This window comes from Trematomus bernacchii, unplaced genomic scaffold (genome assembly GCF_902827165.1).
Source record: "Trematomus bernacchii unplaced genomic scaffold, fTreBer1.1, whole genome shotgun sequence".
NCBI classification, from domain to species: domain Eukaryota; kingdom Metazoa; phylum Chordata; class Actinopteri; order Perciformes; family Nototheniidae; genus Trematomus; species Trematomus bernacchii.
This window is the reverse complement of record NW_022987513.1, coordinates 855,975-879,246: the sequence shown is the minus strand read 5'-3', so window position 1 is coordinate 879,246 and position 23,272 is coordinate 855,975. Positions and strand designations below refer to the sequence as shown.

The 23,272-nt window shown below is 40.9% G+C and overlaps 1 long non-coding RNA gene across 1 annotated transcript; it reads left to right on the top strand.

Annotated features, from left to right (window-relative positions):
• The first annotated feature begins 11,437 nt into the window (after positions 1 to 11,437).
• On the top strand, positions 11,438 to 12,023 carry LOC117500524. Its single transcript, XR_004557797.1, has 3 exons — positions 11,438 to 11,505; positions 11,584 to 11,654; positions 11,977 to 12,023. It is a non-coding gene; the product is annotated as an uncharacterized LOC117500524 (long non-coding RNA).
• Positions 12,024 to 23,272: the final 11,249 nt, after the last annotated feature.

Here is a 23,272-nt window from a genome sequence, read left to right as displayed (position 1 = left end):
TCTCTTGTGTCATGATGAGGTTCACGTAAAGCACGGTTAATGTATTATATTATTGAGGGAGAATTGTCCGGGGCTACAGAAAAAACATTCGGGGCTAAAGCCCCGGATGCCCAGGCCAGGCGACTGTATCACACCATCTAGAGGACAACTGCGGTTCATGACAGAACAATGATTGTTTGTCATCTAGTGGAAAACTTGAGTACTTAAGCAAAAATATATCATAAGACATTTATTTAAGCTTCAAATAAAAATGTGCACTCTCAATTAATATATCGAAGTATTGTCTATATGGTTGACATAAAGTTAGCAAATGTCAGCCTGTATCTTATTTCAAAATTATTCAAAGGAAAACTGATATGTAACTGTTAATTATAGATCCATAAATCAATCCAATCCAAAAATGATGTGACAATAAAGGCCCTGACACACCAAGCAGTCACCAGAGAACTCGCCGACGCCGACTGTTGCGTCGCCATGTTCTCCTGCGTCTTGGCCATGTGTCGCACTGGAACACACCGCAAAGACTTCAGCCGAGCACGTACGAACTGCACATGCGTGAGTGGGAATAACTCTCCTTACCAGCAGGCGGCGGTAGTGTGTATTCGTCATTCAAAAGAGGCAACAACCGGAAGACAGAGAAGAAGAACAGACTGCGTGATCTAAACAAACAACAAATAGAGTGGCGAAGTCACGCCCATCTACTTCCGCCCCATGGGACCTTATTTTCGGAAAAATAATGTATTGAAGTCAATGGAGAGAGAAAACTTATCTTTCGATCCCGTTTGAATTGTGCCATGAATTACACATATGATGTTTGTCAATCTTAAAAAATAATTTCCATGTCAAAAAAGTCACAGTTTGTCGTAAAACTGTTGAAATATAAGACTATGAAAAATACGTAACTAGAAAGACTACAAATCCCAGAGTCGCGTAAGTGATGTCACAATTGTTTTCCTCCACTAAGAGATAGCTAAGATCATAGATATAATCTATCTATATGGCGCTGGCTAAGATAAGATAACTTTAACAAGATGCCTGTGTGCTTAGTACCAGGTTGTTATTATACCAGCAATGGGTCTTGCTCGTTCTTTCGCTTCCCGTCTGATGAAAGGACCAGGAGTACTCTGGATCATGTTAGCTAGTAGCTAGCACGTTAGTTAGCATTACAGCCTTGTCATTTTTATTAGCCTTAACATGAAGTAACATTAAGTAACCCAAAATGTTAAATAGTAAGAGTAGTAGTCATATTTCGTGAACCCTTTGAAGAGTACTGTCACCGGTGTGATCATTCTATCATACACAATTTAAGCCCGGGGGAGAAATGCTAACGCTAACGCTAGCGATCTTCTCTACTTCATGCTATCTGCACAAATGGTTGACATTAAACATTAAAACGACCAGGCAGTTCAGAGAGAATCAAAGGAAGGCAGGCAGGCAGCTTTGCATGACATTCTTCAGGACGTGTTTCATTGTGGTGATAATGAGGGTAGTCAATCGTTTTGTTGACAAGACAGTAGTGACGGCCATCTTGGTGACGTGTGTTGTTGACCGGAGATGTAGTTCATTGAGCGTTTCACACAAACAAATGTGTTACTACACAGTTTTACGACACATTTTTTTTTTTTTACTTGCAAAATTATCTTTTAAATTGACAAACATCATATGTGTAATTTGTGGCACAATTCAAACGGGATCGAAAGATAATCTTTCTCTCTCCATTGACTTCAATACATAATTTTTCCGAAATAAGGTCCCATGGAGGTCCACCGGAAGGGGAGGGACTTCGCCACTCTATAGCGAGTTCAGTAAAGTTGGAACGATATTGGCAGATTCGGATTTCACGGATCAATAATTCATGAACAAAACGTTGTTCAGACACAAATTACGTCTCCTAAGTACCGTGGTAAGGTTGACAACGAACTACAATCACATTTTGATCAAAAAAAGCCAATACATGCTGTCCTCCAAACTGGACACATTACATTGGTCTCTATCTGCGGCCAGAGAAGAAACGAGTGCTCAGGGACCGTCTGCAAAGTGCAACTCCGAAAAAAGAGAATACAATAATATTCAATAACGTTACTATTGTAGGCTACGGTATATTTCTACCAAACTCACTACACACATCAATAGTCTCCTGGTGGTCATACTACAGCAGAGAGTTTGGAAGAATATGGTTTTGAATAATTTTGGTGAATATTTATAATGTAAAATCTTCAATAAATATGGCATCATCTTCAATAACGTTACTAGTGTACAGTATATTTATACCAAACTCACTACACACATCAATAGTGTCCTGTTGGTCATACTACAGCAAGAAGTTTGGAAGAATGTGCTTTTGATTAATTTTGGTGAATATTTATAATGTAAATTCTTCAATAAATATGGCATCATCTTCAATAACGTTACTATTGTACAGTATATTTCTACCAAACTCACTACACACATCAATAGTCTCCTGGTGGTCATACTACAGCAGAGAGTTTGGAAGAATATGGTTTTGAATAATTTTGGTGAATATTTATAATGTAAAATCTTCAATAAATATGGCATCATCTTCAATAACGTTACTAGTGTACAGTATATTTATACCAAACTCACTACACACATCAATAGTGTCCTGTTGGTCATACTACAGCAAGAAGTTTGGAAGAATGTGCTTTTGATTAATTTTGGTGAATATTTATAATGTAAATTCTTCAATAAATATGGCATCATCTTCAATAACGTTACTATTGTACAGTATATTTCTACCAAACTCACTACACACATCAATAGTCTCCTGGTGGTCATACTACAGCAGAGAGTTTGGAATAATATGGTTTTGAATAATTTTGGTGAATATTTATAATGTAAAATCTTCAATAAATATGGCATCATCTTCAATAACGTTACTAGTGTACAGTATATTTCTACCAAACTCACTACACACATCAATAGTCTCCTGGTGGTCATACTACAGCAGAGAGTTGATGAAATGCTGGAGAGAGAGAGCATTCTGTGTCAGACCCCCCTCGAACCTTAGCCGTGTTCACACCGGAGTACTTTTCACCGTACTTTTCGCGTTTAGTTCCGTTAGTACCCCTTATGTCGCGTTCACACCAAAAAGAGCACTTAATCTCGGGAACTTTTACCCCCATTTTTAGTGCCTGCTGAGAGATGGTACTTTCATGGGGGAAAAAAGTGCCCCAGTTCTGATTGGCTGGGCGAATTGCAAACCACGCCCCGTACAACCAAGCCCCCAGGAAGTGCGCCGGACTCAGATGAAAATATTCGTGGTGGCCAAACGGCGGTACTACACTTCCGTTTGGTTGCCAGGCCCGGAAACACTTTTTCCCATTGACTTACATGGGGAAAGAGTGGTCTGTAAATCGTTGGATAATTTTTTTTAAACTAAATAAACTACCCAGTATGAACACTTGTATAGCCATTATTAAAAACATTCGTTCCTCAAGTTGTAAAAATGTGCTAATAACGTTATTCTGAGAGTTATTTCCCTCTGCATTATGAATGCGCATCTAACCCACGGGACCGCGCCTCCCGGCACGTTCATGTTACGTGTTCAGCACTACATGCGTTTATCTTTACCCATGGATGCACAATAAGAACGGACCCATATCGCCTTACTGCCAGCCCACGGAGCTGTAATAATGGATATATTGCACATGTTTGCTGTAATTCATCATTTGTAAAATATTATACTACATGGGCTGTATGATTAAATCTTGTACCGTAAATGTTGTATTAAATAAAGTTAATATTACCGACGTAGATTAACGTCCCTGTAGCTTCTTATTGCACTAAGAAGCTTATTGCACTATATATATATATATATATATATATATATATATATATATATATATATATATATATATATGTATATATATACATATATATACACATAAATATATATACATATATATATATATATATATATACATATATATATATATATGTATATATATGTATGTATATATATACATACATATATGTATATATATATATACATACATATATATATATATACAGTGCAATAATTCTTTCATGCTAAATGAAGCTCTGTTGCTTAGATATCACTAGATCCTGTTACAGCGTAATATAAAAGTACATAACGATTGATGTGTAAATTAGCATAATTACTAGCTAGCCGCTAGCTGCTAACTGCCGCCTTGTTAATATCAAATCCATCATAATAACAACCCATTACCATGCTGTCATGAACGTGCGGTGCTGTTACGTGTACGCAAATGGACGTGCTTGATGTGAACGAGCATTTTGGGGGGCATGGTTAAAGTTGCGCATGCGCTATGAGCGCACATACGGGTACTTCTCAGGCATGCCGGGTAATCTGTGACGTTTCGCTCTCTCAAAAGTTGGGCCATTTTATCATCATGCGCGAATGAGCAACTCTCATAGGAATGAATGAGGCCCCGCCTCCCACGCTGTATCCAGTTCTTATTATACATCCATGCGGCTCACAAATGTTTTGTAGAGCCGCCATTTTATTATCCTGGCATTAGCATTATTAGCATTAGCATTCCCCAGTGCACAAACGCAGAGAGACTAACTTATGGCAACACAAAATAAAACATGGGAGCGGTGGAGATGAGGAGGTGTCGGCGTTCTGGCGATTTACTCGGAAGGCTTCAGTAGAAGCTGCTGGGAGTCCCAGCAGCTTCTACTGAAGCCAGTCCCCAACTCCGGGGACTTCCGGCCGGGGACTCCGGGTGGCAGTATACGCCGTGAAGTTGTTTGCGGCCTGCCAGTAAACCCAAAGCAGAAGAAGACGAAGTGACGTTGGCGGCTCATTTGCGTAATCTTCCCTCAGGGAAAAGTACTCCGGTGTGAACGCGATCTGTACTAAATGCCCTGGGGTAATAAGTGCCGGGGCACTGAGTGCCGGCACTAAATACGGCAAAGTACTTGGTGTGAACGCGCCTCGTGTCTTCTTCAGATGAGTCCTGAAGCTCGCTGGCAGAAGAAGGCTACAAGATTATTTCTGAAGTCTCTTCTGCACTGACATGCTTCTTCATTTTAGTTCCTTCTCTTTGCTCCAGGTCTTTCTCCTTCTCTGCTCACTAATGAAATAAACCCATGGTCAAACTGCATGTTTATCTTTGGCAGCCAGGTGCATAAACACACTAACAGTTGACTATATAAAATGTAGTCCAAAATAAGTACTCATTCAACCATTTCTCATTGGTGGTCGCTACTGCTCCACTAAAGATTTGAGTCTTCTGACCCCAAATTGTGCAACTTTCTTTCATCTGATCTGACATCTTTAATTATTTCAATACTTTTAAGTCTTTAAATATACCCATTTAAAATGGGTAGTTATTATTTTAGTATTACTTTTTTTTTACACTTATGCTTTTATTGAGTTTTCACAACAATAATAACAGAACAAGAAAACATAATACACACAAATCAGTTGTAAAATAAAGCACAATAAATACTAGTTGTCTGAAGACCTTCAATATTCACACATACCGTACAGGATTGAATTAGTCATTCACTTACTCATTGGTGTCAACCATGTAAATATTCCACTTTTCCCATTTCCTATTGAATGCATTCTCTTGGATTCTCAAAACATATGTCAGCTTTTCCATGACGAAAATATCTTGAACAATTTCCAGCCACTGCTCCTGAGTCGGAGCGTTCACATTAAGCCAATTCCTAGTTATAGCTTTCTTACTCGCTGCAAGTAAAACCTTAATCAAATATAGATCGCCTCCCATCACAACATCCTTAATGTTCCCAAGATACATCACCGGGCAGGTATTTGGGATTCCATAACCCAAAATAATTTTGACAACTGCATTAACCTTCTCCCAATATGACCTTATCTTTGTACAGTTCCAGAAAATGTGTGAGTGGTTAGCCTCCATGTTGCCACACAACCTCCAACACTGTTGCTGTACACCAAGTTGCCTGCTCTTTATTTTGGGTGTTATGAAAAAGCGAGTCAGGTTCTTCCAGCAGAATTCCCTCCATACTAATGAGTTTGTGGATGTAAATTGCGTCTCGAACATTTGAAACCATTCTTCCTCTGAAATTTTAATTTGTAACTCTACTTCCCATTTTGCTTTTATGTAGATAGTCGATTCCCCCCTGTTTCCCCCCAAAGCCTGGTAGAAAGCAGAAATTATCCGGGACCCCTTCTGCTGATACGCATCCACAATCACCCCAGTTACAGTATCTACAGATTCATCTGCATTCAGCTTTATCTCTTTTACAAAATAGTGTCTTAGCTGCATGTATCTAAAATAATCCCTGTCTGTAATACCATATTTTGCCTGTAATTCCTGAAAACCCATCAATTCACCCTTTTCTGAAACCGTACACATTGCTGTTATGCCCTTTTGCACCCATTCTTTGAATGCTGGATCGTACACACCTGGTTTAAAATTGGAATCGTATGCAAACCACCTCAGCGTGCGTATCCCTCTCTTTAATTTGTATTTTGCTACTACAACATTCCAGACCTCTAGTGTAAACGCAACTATCGTATTAATTTCACCTCTCAGAGCCTTCACCAAATTCCTATCTCCTACCAAGGCCTGAATGTGGTGACCCTGTACCTCCCTTTCCATGGCTTTCCATCCAGACTCATAATCTGGTCTACACCAGTAGGCCAAAGGTCTGAGTTGGGCTGCATAGAAGTATTCCCTAAGATTTGGTAAAGCCATTCCCCCCTTACTTTTAGGCAACTGAAGTGTCGTAAATCGTATTCTTGGTTTTTTACTATTCCAAACAAATCTAGAAATCATCCTGTCCCAGGTTATGAATTTTTTTTGGGGAACATCAATTGGAAGAGACTGAAAAAAAATACAGCAGCCTAGGTAGGATATTCATTTTAACCGTTTGTATTCTGGCACTGAAGTCTAAAGGGAGGGTGGACCACCTTTCTACATCCTTTCGGATATTGTCATCAATTTTGTTATAATTGGCTTCAAACAGGTTGGAAAATGTTTTGGTTATAGTTACACCAAGATAAGTCATTGTTTTGGAATTCCATTGTAGGTTATATGCATGTCTAATTTGTTGGGATGGGGAATAATTGAATGAGAGAATTTGAGTTTTTGTTACGTTCACTTTATACCCTGAATAGTAACCATATGTGTCGAGTAGGTTCATCAGGTTTGGGAAACATACATCTGGTTGCTCAAGGAAAACTATAACATCATCCGCAAAAAGCCCAATGATATGATCTTCCCCCCCTATATTGACACCCTGCAGGTCTTCACTCTGCCTTATTGCTTGCGCCAATGGTTCAACAAATAAAGCAAAGAGAGTAGGAGAGAGACAGCAACCCTGTCTAGAGCCTCTCTCCAGCTGAATCCTATTGGACAAACTCCCATTTACTTTGATCCTAGCCGTAGGTTCGTGATAAATAGTCTTAATACACCGAATTGCATTTTCATTTAAACCAAACCTCCTTAGTACTTCATATAAAAAAGACCAACTGACACTGTCAAACGCTTTTTCTGCGTCCAGACTAACCAGAACCATACTCGTGCCCTTTTTATGCGCATTGTCTACGATATGGAGAGTCCTTCTGATATTGTCTTGTGTTTGGCGTCCTCTAATGAAACCAGTTTGATCTTCATGAATAAGATCTTGCATAAAAGTCTCAAATCTTTTACAGATAATTGAGGTAAACAGCTTGTAGTCCACATTTAAAAGAGAAATTGGCCTATAATTTTTACAGTGGTCTTTGTCTTTGCCTTCCTTAGGCAAAATGGAAATAATTGCTTCCCTCCAAGATGGGGGAGCCCTGCCTTCTTTAAGAGTCCAATTAAAACAAGACAGAAGCAGAGGTGTTAGCTCCTTCGTGAAAGTTTTATAGAACTCTGGTGGGAACCCATCGCTGCCCGGTGATTTACTGGTCTTTAGCCTACTGATTGCAGCTTCCAACTCTTCAACTGTAAATTGCGACGTAATGGTGTCATTCTGTATCTCACCTATAGATGGCAGATCAAGAGAGTTAAGAAAGTTTCTTATTGTGCTTTCATCAGCTAATGGTGGATTAGAGTAGAGTGTCTTATAGTATTCTTCAAATATTCTTTCTATCTCATCTGGCTCATATAGTAGTTGGTTAGTTTGGGGGTCCCTTGTTCTATGAATTGTATTAGAGGCTTGCTGTTTGCGCAGGCGTCTAGCCAGGAGTCTAGCTGCTTTTGAGCCTGATTCATAATAAGACTGCTTTAAAAACCTTGCCTTTTTTTCTATTTCTCCTCTAAGGATCTCATTTATCTCCCCCCTTGTTTCCTTAATTTGTTGTAATGCCGATTGATCCCCTGTACTCTTATGTTTTGTCTCCATTTCTCTCAATTTTTCTATTTTGTATTTGTATGTGGCTAGCCGGGCCTTTTTTTGTGATGCTGTTAGGGCGATCAGCTTTCCACGGAGAACAGCCTTCAAAGCATCCCACAGTATCCCAGGGTCCACATCCCCATTATCATTCTCCTCTATATATATTTGTATCTCTTCCCTTAACTGTTCCACGGTCGCCTTATCATTCAAAACACCCACATTGAGCCTCCACACTGTATTCTTTTGTCTACTGTTCAGATTTATTGACAAGCTAATCATATTATGATCCGAAACATCTGCCACCCCGATTTTACTCTCTGTGATCCTGTGACTTTCACCCGTATTTATTAAAAAGTAGTCAATTCTGGAGTACACAGAATGGGGCACTGAATAGTGTGTATAATCCCGTTCTAGGGGGTGAAGTTCCCTCCAAATATCAATTAGTCCCATTTCCTGCACTGACGCATTAACAAACTTGGTCAGGTGCTTCTTGCTATTTTTGTGACTTGTAGTGTCTATGGTATGATTCAGGACCACATTAAAATCCCCTCCACATATCAAAATACCCTCAGTCTCTAATGCAATGACGTCAAACAGATTTTTAAAAATAGATTTGTTACTCTCTGGGGGGGCATATACATTGACCAATGTCACCACTGCATTTTCAAGCTTTCCTTTCACTAATATATATCGTCCCTCTTTGTCCCTAACTTCTTTATGGAGTTCAAATTGAACTGCATTTGAAATAAGGATAGCCACTCCCCTCTTCTGGCTAGGTTTGTAAGAACTATAGAACGTATTTTTAAAACCAAAGCGTTTTAATTTTTCATGCTCCTGTTGAGGCAGATGAGTTTCTTGTAAAAATAGTACTTGGGCCTTTTCTTTTTTCAATTTAGCCAGGACCTTGCTCCTTTAACTGGATTATTCATCCCATTTACATTAAGTGACACCACTTTTATATTATTGTACGGCATTTAAATTACCCAATCCTTTGCATTCACAAAACTCCAGACAACTGAAAACTACACAGACCTGAACATCTGGCCCACATGTAGTGAACGTAGAACGTAAAAAGAAAAACGTAGACTTCCAAGGTAGGGTGATTCCTCGCCACCCTAAGTCCCCGTTGGCAGGTAGAGGGGAGAGCCTCCTCCTGAAGGGCCCCTCACTAGAGGTGAAACACGCAGTCTCACGCATCCTAGTAGTCCAACAGCATCTGATAGCATTTATATAATCCAAATGAAGTCGTGACAAATATATACAGTGAATATATAATATGAATCAGTTAGTCCCGGGAGGGATCCGCTCATACTCTTGTAGCCTCTTCCTTACTCTGCTCGCGGTCTCGTCCCCACCTGCACTACTCTCTCCGACGCGCTGCCATGTCTTGGTCTGGTGGAGACGCTCCATCTCCGGGTACAGCTCCGAAGCGTTGCGGTCTGGTATCTCCACGGAGAAACCTCTCCTCCTCAGCTCCTGCGCTGCATCTTGCGCACTGTCGTATGTGCGTGTTCCCGAGTCCCAGTGAATACGCATCCTGTCAATAGGTGTCTGAAAACGTATATTTTTCTCTTTAAGGACCCTCTTTATTCCCACGTACGCCTTGCGCTTCAGGACGACCTCCGTTGCATAGTCGTGATCGAACGATAGACGTCGCCCTTCCATCAGTATCTTTTTTTCCCAGGCCTTTTTCAGTACCCTTTCTTTGGTGTTAAACTCCAGAAAGTTCACCACTATGGACCTTGGCGGTGCATTCCTTTCCGGTTTGCGAGCCACAGCTCTATGGGCGCGTTGTATCTGTAGGTTGGTGTCCGGTAAAGCGAGTTCAGTTTTCAAAAGTTGATCCACAAAGTCAGACATGGAGTTACCTTCCTTCTCTTCGGGTACTCCATAAATGCGCATATTATTTCTCCTGGATCGACCTTCCAAATCCACCAGTTTCCCCTGCATGGCTCTCTGTTCTTTCATTGATTTAATCAACGCATCTGACAGAGCCATGTTTACTGTCTCCGCCTCATCGATTCGTTCCTCCGCTTCTTTCAGCCTAGTTTCGTGGGCCTGGGTTAGCGCGGAGTTAGCAGAAAGTTTTTGGTAAATTTCCTGCTTCATATCTTCGAGTTCAGATTTCATGTCCCCCTTGATTTCTTCTTTAAGTTTGTTTAAGTCCACTTTATGCTCAGCCCTGAAATCGCGTATTTCCTGGAGCACTGAGCGCATGGTGTCTGCCGAGTCCTGTTGTGAGCTAACGGAGCTAACGGAGCTTTGAGCATCTTCCATCTCCGGTGAATTCTGTCTTTCTAGTTTGTCACCTTTCTTTTGACTTCTAGTTCTCTTTCCCCCTCTCATTCCAATAAAATTACATCGATTTGTATATTATTTGGCGAGTTAAGGGGGTTGATTTCCAATCGCTATCGAGAGCTAAAAATTAAGCAGCCATCTCACTCGCCTTGCTCACCGGAAGTCCTTTTAGTATTACTTTTAATAGCTTTTCTAACAGTTGAAGGGATTTTTATAATGTGAATCTATTAGTTAACTGTGGTTTTCATTTTTGAAGAAAAGCTGATACATTATTGTTACTGCTGACATATTCAAAAAGGTTTGGTTTAATTATACGGTATGCTACTTTTTAAAACAGTACCTCCATGCCCTTTCAAACCACATTTATGTGGTTGATCCTCTGCAAGGGTCAAATGAAGTTGAGGACTCCAGAAAGGCTGGTTACAAATTTGGGTAATATAAAATATATTACAGGAAATACATTGGTTAAACGCACATTTGGTAAAGGCAAAGAGCAAGCGCAAATGTAAAAAATGTTCCTATTGTTCTATAGAGAGTATTTCAAGATGCGCCGGAACAGACTGGGAAAAGAGGACTGGGTTAACATTAAATGGCAGCCTGGAAAGATAACCCACACCTTCCAGAAAGATGCCACCAGTTGTGGAGCCTTTGTCATGCAGGTGATTCAATGCAACATGTTGTGTTCATTAATAATAAAGCATTTTATTTTAAAGGGAAATTCAAACACACGTCATAACGTCATGTTATTTTTACCATCTGTCCAGATGGCCAAGATGACAGTGAAGGAATTTCCGAAAATACCACAGACATTTCACATCAACTCATCAAAACAATCTCTTCAAAATCTACGAAGAGACATGGCAGAAGAAATTCTCAAAGGATCAGGTATTAGCCAAAAATATTAAATGAATATATGGATCCCTTCCTGTAAATTGAACAGTAATACACCTGTTATTTTTTCAGTTTCAAAGGATGACTTCTGTTCCTTCTGTGGAATTGAGGACCTGCCCACAACTGCTGTTGATGCTGTTTGGGTGAGAATAAATGATGAATTGTTTTGAAACTCCAGAAGATAATCTGAATAATACATACTATATAGATCATCTGGAGTTAGATTTCAGGAATAACATAAAAGTAATGACATTTTGTATATTTTTATGCATTACAGGTTTCCTTTTGTTTTTCTTAAAATGTGTTAAAGTTTTAGCACAGTACAGATAAACCTGAATAACAACAAGTATTTATATTAAAAAAAAAAAGTATAATCTCTATAAAATATAAATGAATATGCCTGCTTTACAAGTGTCCTACACTTGACATTTTCTTAATATCTTTGTTGTATTTATCCCCATGTAGATTCAGTGTGAAACTTGTGGAAGATGGTTTCACACGCAGTGCCTCGGAATAACTGCTGCACTAATACCAAAAAAAGATAACCCGTGGTATTGTGTGTTGTGTATCATCCCTAACTAAAGAGGCTATGTAAGAGTTTGTGTAACTTTTACCAGAGGTACCAGGATTTGGGGAGGTAAGGCTTGTAGTTAGAACTACTACCACAATAGAACTAGTGCGCTTATAAACGGCATGTGGGGGGAAATCCAGCCTAGCCAGTGATTTCAAATCGGCAAAATGAAAGCTGAATTTTGTACAAAACAAACAAAAATCCAGAAAAAAGCTTTGCTAAAGATTTTGGGCAACTGAAGTAATGATTAATAATCACCTGTCCATAGTTTTAAATTGTTATATTCTTAATTAAGATATTAAATATATTTTCCCTTACAGATTAAATTAGTCACAGATGTTCATGATGTTTTCCATGTCAGACATTACATTGTAGATTTGTTCATTAATATTGTACAGTAAGATAGGTGAAAAGCCTGAAATGTTTTATTTTTCAATTTTAACTTTATTTTACTGTTTCATAGCTAATGAAAAAGTTGTTTCATGTCTTAATTTATATATAACATAGTGTATATACAATGTGTAACATATATATATATGTATATATCAATGTGTGTGATGTCTAGTTTATTGATGATTAAAAGACTGTTCTACTTTTGATGGATCTTGCTTTGATGTACAGTAGGTGATACCATGTATATATTCAGTCTGTAAGTTAATTAATGAAAGAACAATAAAACAGTGTTATGGTTTATGAATAAATAGGAGATCTTCTTTTGAGTTACATTTTAATAGCTTCTGGTTCAAATTAAGGGGTCTCCTGTTTGACAGTAACTTATACTTACCAATACACTTTATTTTAAAATAACATAACGATCATTAAAATAAGTTTTCAAATACACTTTTGTAGTGTAGCAAGTTAGAGACCATTAATGTCTGAGGTGAGTTTGGTAGCACTCCACTGTATAAAATATTCACCAAACTTATTCAAAAGCATATTCTTCCAAACTCTCTGCTGTAGTATGACCACCAGGAGACTATTGATGTGTGTAGTGAGTTTGGTAGAAATATACTGTACAATAGTAAAGTTATTGGAGATGATGCAATATTTATTGAATATTTTACATTATAAATATTCACCAAAATTAATCAAAAGCACATTCTTCCAAACTTCTTGCTGTAGTAGGACCACCAGGACACTATTGATGTGTGTAGTGAGTTTGGTAGAAATATACTCTACACTAGTAACGTTATTGAAGATGATGCCATATTTATTGAAGATTTTACATTATAAATATTCACCAAAATTATTTAAAACCATATTCTTCCAAGCTCTCTGCCGTAGTAGGACCACCAGAAGACTATTGATGTGTGTAGTGAGTTTGGTAGAAATATACTGTACAATAGTAACGTTATTGAAGATGATGCCATATTTATTGAAGATTTTACATTATAAATATTCACCAAAATTATTTAAAACCATATTCTTCCAAACCCTCTACTGTAGTAGGACCACCAGAAGGTATTGATGTGTTTAGTGATTTTGGTAGAAATATACTGTATAATAGTGAAGTGATTGAAAATGAGTTGCACTTTGCAGACGGTCCCTGAGCACTCGTTTCTTCTCCGGCTGCGGAAAGAGACCAATTTATGTGTCCAGCTCGGAGGACGGCGCATATTGGCTTTTTTTGATCAACATGTGATTGTAGTTCGTTGTCAACCTTACCACGGTACTTAGGAGACGTAATTTGTGTCTGAATAACGTTTTGTTCATCAGTTATTGATCCATGAAATCCGAATCTGACAATATCGTTCTAACTTTACTGAACTCAAATAGTTTGTGCGTTCCATTTTCACTCTCGTCCATCGAAAACATGTTTCGTGCAGTACTGGAGCTATCAGCCATTGGAGTGTTGCTTGTGGAAGACATTAGGCTTGTTTGAGACGAGCGAGACCGACGCAGACCTGCACAATTGCGATCGCCGTCTTGCTAGTGCGTTGCATGATGGTTAGTCATTTTGTCCGACTTGCTCTGGAGGCTCGCCTACATGAGACGTTGAAATCTCGCGGGACAAAGAAGCCTGCAGACTTGAGAGCGAGGCGAGGCGGTGCAGTTTCTCTCCACGGGCTGCGGAAGCGAAATGCTTGATGGGAAACGACTCGCTGGTATCTCGAGCTGAGCGCTCATTGGTGGTTTTTACCCTGTGCTGGTGATGAAACTCTCCATTGGCTCGGCACAAGTTTGTTGTTGTTTAGTGTCAGTTTTACGTCGCCACTTCCATTCACATTTTTCATCATTGTTCCACAATGTTTATCATCATGAAATTAATATCTATATATTGTTATACTATACTTGCACTGCTTACCGTTTTCATACTTTATATATCTTAGCATATTCATACACACTGTTCATACTGCTCACAGGCTGCTGTGTATATCTGGTGTATTCATACCCCTCACTGTTTATTCATCATTCAATTCATTCTATATTTTATTCTGTAGATTGTGTACATTACTTTTCACTTTACTGCTTTTTGCAATCCTGGTTAGAAGCTAAACTGCATTTCGTTGTCTCAGTACCTGTAATATGTGCAATAACAATAAAGTTGAATCTAATCTTGAGCAGGAACAAATGTATTTACTTAGATATCTGACATTAACGATTAAACACATTTGTGCATTCTTTATAAATGCAAACCGAGTCAAGCCGATTCCGGAGGTGGCGGAATGCACCTTAAAGTTGTTTGCAATCCGCCAAAAAAACGAGAGAAGAAGAAGAAGAAGAAGCCGACTCCGAGCTGTCCGACTTCAGGCAAGCTTTTTGAGACCTCCCCTGGCTGCGATCGGCTATTCTCGTCTACTTTCGAGGTGAGCCGCAGCTCGTCTCAAACAAGCCTAGTCTCAAGCAACCGTTTCGCTTCTCATTGATAGATAGATAGATAGATCGTACTTTATTGATCCCAAATTGGGAAATTGTTTTTGTTACAGCAGCATAAAAGGCATTTTACAATAAAACAAAATATACAAGAATAGAAATAAAATAAAATAAAATATAAAATAAAATATAAAATATACATGTCAAAATACAAAATAGAAAATATACATACAGATATTATATATATATATATATATATACAAATATATATATATTCAAAATATATGGAATTATGGAGTATTAAATATGAAACAGATTATGTGTGAGTAAAATATACAAGGTGGTTTTATTTCTAGAGAAACTATGGAGCAGAGAGTTCTCTTCCAGCCAGAGGTGATTTGTTGTACAGTGTTATTGCAGTGGGCAGGAATGTTTTCCAGTATCGGTCCTTGTGACAGGGGAGCTGCAGCAGTCTGTTGGAGAAGGAGCTCCGTTGACTGTCCAGCTGCAGGTGGAGAGGATGGGTGGGGTTATCCATGATGGACAACAGCCTGTTCAGTGTCCTCCTCTCCACCACAGCTTCAAAGGGTTCCAGCTTGATGCCGATGACTGACCCAGCTTTCCTGATCAGTTTATTGATCCTGCTGGTGTCACCGGCTCTGATGCTGCCCCCCCAGCAGACTGCAGCAAAGAAGAGTGCACTAGCCACAACAGACTGATAGAAGATCTCCAGCATCTTACTGCATACGTTGAAGGATCTCAGCTTCCTCAGAAAATAGTCGGCTCATCCCCTTCTTGTACACAGCGTCAGTGTTGATCCTCCAGTTCAGCCCATTGTCTAAGTGCACTCCCAGGTACTTGTAGACCTCCACAACTGCCACATCCTCTCCCAGAATGCACAGGGGCAGAGGAGGAGATGTCCTCTTCCTCCTGAAATCAATGACCATCTCTCTGGTCTTGGCCACATTCAAAAGCAGATGATTTCTTCCAGTCCACTCAACAAAATCACCCACCAGCGCTCTGTACTCCTCCTCCCGTCCATCCCTTATACACCCTACCACTGCAGAGTCATCCAAAAACTTCTGCAGGTGGCATGACTCTGAGTTGTATAGAAAGTCAGAGGTGTATAAGGTGAACAGGAAAGGAGACAGCACAGTCCCCTGTGGGGCTCCAATACTACCAACCACCACATCAGACAGCACACTGCCCAGCCGGACGTACTGTGGTCTGTCCGTGAGGTAGTTGGTAATCCAGGAGATGGTGGACGAGTTTACCCTCATAGCCTGCAGCTTGTCACTCAGTAGCCGAGGCTGGATCGTGTTGAATGCACTGGAGAAATCAAAAAAGGTGATTCTCACAGTGCAACCCGATCCATTCAGGTATGAGTGAGCACGCTGCAGCAGGTAAATAATGGCATCGTCCACCCCCAGGTGAGGCTGGTAGGCAAATTGCAGAGGGTCAAGGAATGATCTCACCTGCGGTCTGAGATGGGCCAAGACCAGTCTCTCAAGCACCTTCATCACATGAGATGTGAGTGCTACAGGGCGATAGTCATTGAGCCCAGAAGGAGTTGTCTTTTTAGGGACCGGAACAACGCATGATGTCTTCCACAGCACCGGGATGGTCTCCAGGTGCAGGCTCAGGTTGAATATATACTGGAGAACAGGAGCCAGCTGGCGTGCACAGGTCCTCAGGACCCTGGGGCTGATACCATCAGGGCCAGCAGCCTTGCCTTGGTGGAGTTTTTCCATCTGACTCTGGACCTGTCCTGTGCTCACAGTAAAGCGGGGGGGGGGGCTTGATGGCAGGGGGGATAGAGGGGGGGGGTCTGAGGCAAGATGAGCAGAGGGGGGGGGGGGTCAGCGGCAATGTGAGCAGAGGGGGGGTGCAGAAGCCAGGCTGGGTGGTGGAGGAGAGGTGTGAAGTGTAGGTGGTGAGCAGAGGGGGGATGTTGACGCCAGGCTGAGAGGAGGAGGTGAGGTGAGAAGAGGAAGTGGAGGAGACAGCAGCGGGCGGAGAGCTAAACCTATTGAAGAAGGTGTTCAGCTCGTTGGCCCTTTCCAGGGTGCCCACAGTCAGTCTGTCTCTCCCTTTGAAGCCAGTGATAGCCTTCATCCCAGCCCAGACATCCCTGCTATTGTTCTGCTGGAGCTTAGTCTCTGGAGCTTCTTCCTTCTTCATGCACTGATTCGCTAGCTGAACAGCCAATCAGAGTGATTTCTTTGTCCGACTGCCTGTGGCCGACGCACGGCCATGAAAGGCCAAATAAGGCGTGTCACGGCCGACGGTGCGGGACACACCAAATTGAGTTTGGGCGACAGGGCACGCTTCGTCGTCCGACTAACGAAAACGGCCGATTTCGGCCTGGTGTGTCAGGGCCTTAACACTATAACTTTGCAAATCAAATCAAACTTTATTAATATAGCATTTTTCATACATGAAGGTAACTCAAAGTGCTTCACAAAACAAACACATGTATTGTTGTAGCAAACACCTTGGATGGTGGCATTTTACATGCAAAAACAACAGTATTCATATTCATATTTTGGGGCGGAGATGTGATGACTTCTTCCTTCCCATTTTACTCCGAAGCGAATCAGAGAGTCCGTGGGGAGGAGCTGTGTGAGCTGCTCACTCCCCCAGGTGTTTTTACTGGTTGGATTCACTTCTGGTCGGGTCCAATACAGCGAATCAGAGTTCTGAGAAAAAGTATGTTTTCTTCTGACCACAGCGTGAGATTCGGAAGTTTCACAAGGACAGAGTCAATCTTATCTCTGCACCGATATTCACTCCCTTACTTTCCCATACAACCAAACATTGTACACAGATATATTGATGCCCAGAAAGAACCTTGAAAAGAATATGTGTGTGTGCTGGTGGGAGGAGGTGTATGTGTGTGTAACAGGATCTCTGGGTCAGTTGTAAGTGAGAATACAATATGTATATATGTGATTACTTAAAACAGTTCAAACAATACATGTTTACTTCAATACAGTTTAGAACCATATCTGTTTACTTCAGTATACACGATTTACAATAAATAAACACAATACTAGCTCCCCTTTCCCAGTTAAAACCAGAGTAACACATAGCCTTGTGATTAAAAAGAACACTTAATACCAATGCAGGACTGAATAAAACAGGAATAAAATAAAATACAATTCAGTTTTGTGTTACAGCATTATGATCAGCAATCATTTTCTTATAAATAATGCCTGATTTATTTGTAAGAATTGTTTTTATTACTATGAACATTTATGGTGATTGCATTGTTAGAAGTTCATTGAATTCCAGTGAGTGCTTCAAAGCATGGGACTCCTCTTTAGTGGTTCGGTGTAATTAAGTCCTGTATGTAATTAAGTAGGAGTTTCTTCTTTTCTTTTTAAAGGTGCTAATTTCCCTAGAAAGGATGCTGTTAACATTACGACTTCACCCTTTTAAACCTTTTATTAATGTGCATTTACCCAAAGAGCTAATAAAACATAGCACTTTACCCCTGCTTACACCTATATGCCGTGAGCTGATTATCGAGCATTCATTGTAACAGTCGCAGGTGTACTGTGTATGTGCGTGTGGGGAGTGTTGCAGTAGAAAATTGGTGTTACTGCCGGGCCGCAAAATAGCTGTGAGTTTATCGTAATATTTGCAGAATTATAAATATATAAAAATATTTTATCATATTTTTTCAAAAAGTGTTTAATTTTCGCACCTATGCCACCAGTCATATTATTTCATCCAGTAGTATTGATGTGTGCTGATTCTCTCGCGTCCAGGAAGAAGTTTAAAGATTAAGAGACAAATGAGTCTCTGTAAGGGTTCAAATTGGTTACTTTAATTTAAGCAGCGTGGTAGTGAAACAAACAAAGGGTAGTTGGGGAGACAAAAGCAGATGTTGTCCCTCGGGAGGCTGCAGCAAAGACAAGAGGGCGTATTGTCCTTTCCGATCTCCTTTATACTTTTCTCGTTCTCTCCCGCTGTGCAGATAGGGGGACCGCCCTCCTCGTCTTCGAGGTTCGACATCGCGTGAAACAGAGGATTTCGACATTTTGTATTCCTTGCTTACTTCCTTAAGCCTTTTCTCCTCCTTATCTCTTTCATGACTTTTTATTTAATACTTTATAAACAGCTGTAATAGTTAGTTTAGAAACACTTTTACGGCACAGTTCTCATTTTCGGTAACTCCCTCTGATGTCATAGCTACTCACGTATGTGAAAACACTTTACGATCAACTGTACCTTCATTTAATATTCAGCAGTAATAATATCTCGACGTCTATAGATGTAGTGTTAAAGTCCGTAGGTTTTGGTGTGCAACACTCCATGTCATTTTCACTTTACATTCAGAAAACGTATTATTATTAGCCACATGCTAACTGCTAACCGGATATGAAGGATTTTCAGAATAAAAGCTTGGCATTGAGATTTCCTGAGAACTTCCGGGTTTTTTCACAATAAAACAGCTTTTAAACTGACGATATGTTTTAGACTAAATTATGCTATTAAACATTGATTTTAATTTCTAACAGTAGCTAGTTAATCTTTCACCAGAAAACCGTTGAAAATGGCTTTTATGATGTTCCGAGGGATTCGGCGGCTCAGCCTAAGGTCTCAGCCTCTTGTGCGCACGAGAATGTTACCGGTGCGCCAAGTAGGAAGAGGAGCGCACAGGAGACAACCGTTTGATTGCAGACTGTTATGTTTATGTGGGCAAATGGTGGTGCATACATTATTTGAGATATATTTCAAACTCGGACTTCATTTTAAGGACATGTCGGCCAGGGGTGTAGAGCTATTTGTTTAAGCACCAGATTCGCAAAACAGGAGAGTAAACCAGTCTGCCTTGATCTATGAATTAATGTCCGGGACTCTCACGGTATCTGCTGCCCGCAGCTGTTTTATAGAAGGAAACCCTCCTTCACTTCATGAAATGGCTGCAGCATCAGGAGGCAGCGGGACGTATACTCCGCCTCTGAGAAGTGCAGCACCAGCGGGTAAAGAGCTGTGCCTTTTTACGCACCGCCTTCGCTGTGTTTAACTTAATCAGAACAGCTTAAGAGTGACTGCAGGCTGCTACGTGTTAACCACACACACATCTACACACATCGAACTGCCCGATTACTCCCCCTTTTATTAGTTTTATGAAGGAGATGTCCAGTCAGTCACCAAGGCGCATGATGTGTGTGTGTTTGTGCTCTGCTCAGCTCAGCTCTGTGTGTTCGGTGTGTTTGTGTCTGTCCGACACCGGCATTTGTTTTCAAATGTTTATGAACAGTAATTTACACACATATGGCTGTTCCCAAAATAAATTAGTTTAATCTTAATCTCGATGTAGTGCTAAATGCTGTCGGAGTGCACCGGAACGAACGACACTATCATAATATCTTCTGAAAACAAATCACACACACACACACACACACACACACACACACACACACACACACACACACACACACACACACCACACACACACACACACACACACACACACACACACACACACACACACACACACACACACACACACACACACACACACACACACACACACACACACACACACACACACACACACACACACACACACACACACACACACACGGACAAAACTGTCGGTTTTTTGGTTTTCCGAAAAACCAAAAAACAACACCGGTTCTTTTTTTAAACTTTGTTAATATGTTTTGGATGCATATTGTTCTAGTATTTGTTCAGGCTGTTACATACAATTAGCCTCTGTTGCTACCTGCTGGTGGTGAGTAAATATTAAAATCAGTTAAAATTGACAACTGGTCCGCGATTTTTTTTTAATGTATCTACCGGTCCTTGGCACAATAAAGGTTGGGAATCCCTGCCTTAATGTACCTTAATGAACTGTGGGCTAAGCCCTGAATGTTTCCAGGTCCAGGAAACGCCCCTGGGCTTCAGTAGAAGCTGCTGGGGGTCCTGCAGTAGCTTCTACTGAAGCCAGTCCCCAACTCCGGGGACTTCCGGCCGGGGACTTCGGGTGGCAATATACGCCGTGAAGTTGTTTGCGGCCTGCCAGTAAACCCAAAGCAGAAGAAGAATAAGTGACGCCAGCGGCTTCATTTGCGTAATCTTCCCTCAGGGACTTATTCCGGTGTGAACGCGATCTGCTCTTTAGTTCCATGGGGGAACTAAGTGCTGGGAACTAAGTGCTGGGAACTAAGGCTGCAGCCACACGAGGACGATAACGGAAACAAACCGAAATCGTTATCAAAAAAGGTCTTCCGTCCACATGCAATAAGCACCAGAAAACGCTGGAGACGCTGTAGTACATATGCCGGGCCTGTAAGTGGTGCTGTACTTCTGCCACAAAATACACCAAAAGTAGCGAAGAAGACTTATCGCGCATGCATGGTTGCCATGGTTGCCCTTCTGTTTATTCTCCGCGCTGGATTTAGCAGCAGAGGTGGGGTTTCGCCGATCAACATGTCCGTTAAAGTTTAAATCTTCCGGACAAAATTTGAAAAGTGCCGGTCAAAGGTCTTCTTTGTTATTTATTGAGCTTTAAAACAAATGAATAACGACTCTGTGAAGCTGACCGTTGAGCGGCCCGACCAAGCAAGGAGGCAGAGGCAGAACGTCCAAAATACAACCCGGTGTGGGCATTTATTACATCATAAACGCATGACACCTGTCTGTGCGGTCCTGCCTGGCTCTCGTCATGCTGCTTCCCTGATGGCTCCCACAGGATTGTTGTTGACATCCTCGTGGATTCATCTTCTTATTATAGACACATGCATTTCCTAACATTCGGTCTACCTACCTACGCTGTAAAACGTATTATCTCTTCGATTTACACACAGCATCTATTGCACGTCTGTCCGTCCTGGGAGAGGGATCCCTCCTCTGTTGCTCTCCCCGAGGTTTCTCCCATTTTTTTCCCTTTAAACTGTGGGTTTTTCTCCGGAAGTTTTTCCTTGTACGATGTGAGGGTTGTTGGAGCAGAACACCTATGGGCGGTGGCTGATAGCCACCCCCTCTGCTACGCGCCGTTCGTTGGATGAGGCTGCTCTATTTAATAAAGAAAATAATTGAAAACACCGGAATCAAAAGTTATAACAATTATCTGAGTTTACTCTAGTAGGAAACAAAACACGTATACTAGTTTTACAGAGTACTCCGGGCTTCAGGATTGTGATGCGGTTTACAGGTAGACAGACCAGCTTTCAGAAAACGAGAAGTATGGACTCCAGGTTTGTGATGCGGTTTACCGTCTCTAGACCAGCTTTCAGCAAACCAGAAGTATTTTTACATACAAAAACAACAGTATTCATATCCATATTTTGGGGCGGAGATGTGTCGACTCTTCCTTCCCATTTTACTCCCAAGCGAATCAGAGAGTCCGTGGGGAGGAGCTGTGTGAGCTGCTCACTCCCCCAGGTGTCCTTACTGGTTGGATCCACCTCTGGCCGGATCCAATACAGCGAATCAGAGTTCTGACCAGAACGTGAGATTCTAAAGTTCCACAAGGTCAAAGTCAATCTTATCTCTGCCCCGGTATTCACTCCCTTATTTTCCCAACGAATATTTCACATAAACTGTTACTCTCAGACAATTAAACATTGTACATAGATATAATGAGCCCAGAAAGAACATACTGATACCCAGAAATAACCTTGAAAAGAACATGTGTATGTGCTCTGGTGAGAAGGAAGGTGCTTGTGTGTGTAACAGGATCTCTGGGTCAGTGAGTTGTAAGTGAGAAGACATTATATATGGGATTACTTAAAACAGTTCAAACAATACATGTTCACTTCAATACAGTTTAGAATCATATCTTTTTTACTTCAGGGTCTCAGGACAGATGGTGTCGTTTTTTTCTCATACTGATATTCTGAACTAACTGTGCTGTTGTATTAGCTGTAAAATGTCTTTACTGTAGGGTATTTTTACTATTTGTACAGCACTTTGGCTCGACCAAAAATCGTTTATAAATGTGCAATATAAATAAAACTTGATTTGATTTGATTTGATTTGACACAGCCTCATCTGCTGCCCACGTGAACACAGTCACCACCAACCACCAGGATCTCACACACACTTCCCCCAACCAGAAAAACCCCAGAGCCTAAATGCACAACCCAATCAACCCAACAGGACACAGGTGAGGGGGGAGGAGACAACACAGGGCACCAGGTGCACACAATCAACGGCAACAGACATTGGGAAAGGGAAACACTTCAAAATAAAATACAATAAACACTACATCAATAAATTGTATAAAAATGTGCACATATGCAAGGCCCGAAGCCATCAGTCCACAGTGACGAAGTTACCTTCGTCACAGACTCTATATAATAATATAAGAATAATACACGGAGGACGGAGCCTCTCTTTTCCTCCCCCTCTCCTGAC